Here is a 3,740-nt window from a genome sequence, read left to right as displayed (position 1 = left end):
AAGACGTGTGCTAGAGTCGGAAGAGTTATCTGTTTACTTTCTTACGGCAATTTTATAATAGTTTCTTTCTCATATCGGTGAGTAAAAACCAGCATAAATCTTGGCGTTGTCATAGTCGCATTTTAAGAATTCACTCGTTTATCTCTTTGAATTACTTGCAGTCCTAATAATGACACCACATTACTTCTCTTTGTTGGTGAATATACGGAGTGAACCAGAACTCCATCTAGAAAGTCTCAAAGTTGGTAGTATGGACCAAAATGAAACAAAAAGAGTCTAGTAAAAATGGGCTTTAAAATGCATATCGTAAGAGCTATGAGCACTTGATCTTGCCTACTGTGGAACACATCTCTTCTGCCGAACAAGTGCCAATAGTTCTTAAGGTATATCTTTTAGGGCCTATGTTCACCTTTGAAAAATGTGGTAAATGGATTATACATACGCTACACTACTCAGTTATCATTTACAGTTTCCATTCTCATAAATTTTTAGTCAATTACACTCTTTCAGACGAACAGTTTAGTTATAACTTTAAATTTTTCTGCTTTGGAAGCTGTTATTTGTCTTAATGGAAGAGAAAAAAATTAATTTACTCCCTACAAAGAGGTGAAATTCTATTTCACTTTAAGACAAAATTGTTCAGTCTAGGAAGATGAAGGTTTTTCATCTTATTAGGATATGTTACATTCAATCTATGTCACAATGAAGTGCTGCTTTTCTTTATTAATTCCACTTTTGCAGGAAAACGGGTAATTGATTGAATGGAAAAGTACTGGCATAACAAAAGAAATTAAATAAATAAATAAAAATGGTTTGGTTCTTGCTCAGTATGAAAAAATTTTAATACACACCAAAATACCTCGTTTACCTCGGTCAATGCCAAGTGAAGAACGTTGGACTCTGCTGTTATTCGGAATTCTCGTCAAATATAATGGGCTCCCGCTATCGCCTGGAGTGAAATCCAATTGGATTAGACCATGTCAGTAGCGCAATTCTTAGTGTTGCCTACACTAGTAAAGGAGTTTTGCTATTTGGGGAGCAAAATAACTGATGATGGTCGAAGTAGAGAGGATATAAAATGTAGACTGGCAATGGCAAGGAAAGCCTTTCTGAAGAAGAGAAATTTGTTAACATCGAGTATAGATTTAAGGGTCAGGAAGTCGTTTCTGAAAGTATTTGTACAGAGCGTAGCCATATATGGAAGTGAAACGTAGACGATAACTAGTTTGGACAAGAAGAGAATAGAAGCTTTCGAAATGTGGTGCTACAGAAGAATGCTGAAGATTAGATGGGTAGATCACATAACTAATGAGGAGGTACTGAATGGGATTGGGGAGAAGAGGAGTTTGTGACACAACTTGACTAGAAGAAGGAATAGGTTGGTAGGACATTTTCTGAGGCATCAAGAGATCACCAATTTAGTATTGGAGGGCAGCGTGGAGGGTAAAAATCGTAGAGGGAGACCAAGATATGAATTCACTAAACAGATTCAGAAGGATGTACGTTGCAGTAGGTACTGGCAGATGAAGAAGCTTGTACAGGATACAGTAGCATGGAGAGCTGCATCCAACCAGTCTCAGGACTGAAGATCACAACAACAACAACAACAACAACACACAAAATGCAGTTTTTGTGCCGTTATTGCAGAACAAGAAATAAAAACATCGTTATGTTTTTGGAGGCGATAACTTCGAGAAACTCGTTCGGTGCAACACAGCTATGTGTTGCCCATGTTCGTTTCTTACTGTCCAGATTTTTCGAAGGTTATGGAATAATAAAATCAGTGACAGCAATAATTTCGTCACAATGATTGAGATCCCCATTCTTATCAAAATGAAAATAAGGAGCCTCAGTGGTAAAGTGCTGAAGTACGGATTCAAAGGTCTGGGGCTCGGTCCGCAGTAAGTCGTGGGATTTTTATCCGACGGTTATCGGTTCTTCCATCTCTAGCGGCGTATGGTACCGTGAAAAATGCCGGATTGTACAGTGGTTCGGAGTCCTTGTTAAACTGTGGGTTCGCCTAAAACTGGCTATGTAAATCAGTTCAAAGGCTGGAGGAAGGCAACGGCCTTATCAGTATTCAGTAGGACCAGGGCTAGGAAATCGCTGGCGCGTTCAAAACGATCTTTAAGTTGATGACAGCTTTGCTATTTATAATAACCTTGAGTAACCCCGTACCAAAAGAGCTAATGACTCAAGTAGTGCTTTGAAAATGAACGAATGCTTTCGAAACTAGTCATCATTAACTCAAATGTGAACGCAGCTAAAACAGAATAAAAACAAAATAAACGAAAACTTTAATGTCTTTCGGTGACATTGTTACTAGGTCACAGACAGCATAGAATTTGCAATATCAGTTAAGTGCAATGGACAGCGCCTACAAAGAAGTTCAACAAAGGTAAAACAAGGTTAAAGGAGTGTGGCTGAATTATATTGGATGATGACAGGGGGATTTAGATTAAGATACCCGACGCTGAAAGTAGTAGATGAATTTTGCTAGTTCGGGGGCAAAATAGCATAAGATAGTGGAAGCAGAGACGCTATAAAATGCGCAATGACAAGTAGTAGATTTGTGCGGAAGAGAAACGTGGGCGATGAACATTATATTGGGTTGGGGCATAAGTTCGTGCGTTTTTCCTTGAGTTAAATAAACACAACAGATACACGTAATAGAAACTTTAGTCATTAATAAAATATTCTCTTTCGCTATTTACAACAGTCTGCCAACACTGGGGTAACTTTTCGATTCCTCGACTGTAGAAATCACGTGGTTTTCAGGCGAAGTATCGTCGAACCGTGTTCGGAGCGCATTTACATCCGGACAGGAAGTTCCTTGAGAGTTGTTTGATAGAGGGCGGAATAGATGAAAATTTGAGAACGCGAGATCAGGTGAATAAGGCGGGTGCCGGATGACTTCTCGACCCAACTCCTGTACAGTGTTTATTGGGAATCCTGCAGAATGCGGGCGGTGTTACCGTGGAGTAGCATCTCTTCATTCACTCTTCTTGGACTGCGTCTGCATGACAGATGCGTACCATTATCTTTTGTGGATGCGCGCAGGTCTTCGTACGGGGAGTTGCTGCTTTGTTTGGGATCAACCATTCCTTTCTTTTCCTTACGTTAGCGCAAAGACAGTATTTCTCGTCACCAGTAACGATACAGGATAGGAGTGGTCGGTGTTGCTCACGAGCCAATTGATGACAAACAAGCAGACATCCACCTAAGGCCACCAGGTGATTTTTCTGATTTTGGCTGTACCCATACACCCGATTTCTCAGCATTCTCATCCGCATGCAAATGTCGGTCGATGATGAAATGACGACAGTTCATCGCATTTAGTAGTTCTCAAGTATACTGTCGTGGAACATTGTGGATTAATGCGTTTAAACGATCTTCATTGGGCAACGGCCTTGCCGCAGTGGATACAACGGTTCCCGTGAGATCACCGAAGTTAAGCACTGTCGGGCGTGGTCGGCACTTGGATGGGTGACCATCCAGGCCGCCACGCGCTGTTGCCATTTTTCGGGGTGCACTCAGCCTCGTGATGCCAATTGAGGAGCTACTCGACCGAATAGTAGCGGCTTCGGTCAAGAATACCATCATAACGACCGGGAGAGCGGTGCGCTGACCCCACGCCTCTCCTATCCGCATCCTCCTCTGAGGATGACACGGCGGTTGGATGGTCCCCCGTAGGCCACTCGTGGCCTGAAGACGGAGTGCTTTAAACGAAAACCAGAGGT

At 41.7% G+C, this 3,740-nt stretch overlaps 1 pseudogene; it reads left to right on the top strand.

Moving 5' to 3' along the window:
- The first annotated feature begins 3,400 nt into the window (after nt 1-3,400).
- On the top strand, nt 3,401-3,518 carry LOC124546069 (annotated as a pseudogene).
- Nucleotides 3,519-3,740: the final 222 nt, after the last annotated feature.

Source organism: Schistocerca americana, chromosome 8 (genome assembly GCF_021461395.2).
Source record: "Schistocerca americana isolate TAMUIC-IGC-003095 chromosome 8, iqSchAmer2.1, whole genome shotgun sequence".
Classification (NCBI taxonomy): Eukaryota; Metazoa; Arthropoda; class Insecta; order Orthoptera; family Acrididae; genus Schistocerca; species Schistocerca americana.
This window is presented reverse-complemented; position numbering and strand designations above follow the sequence as displayed.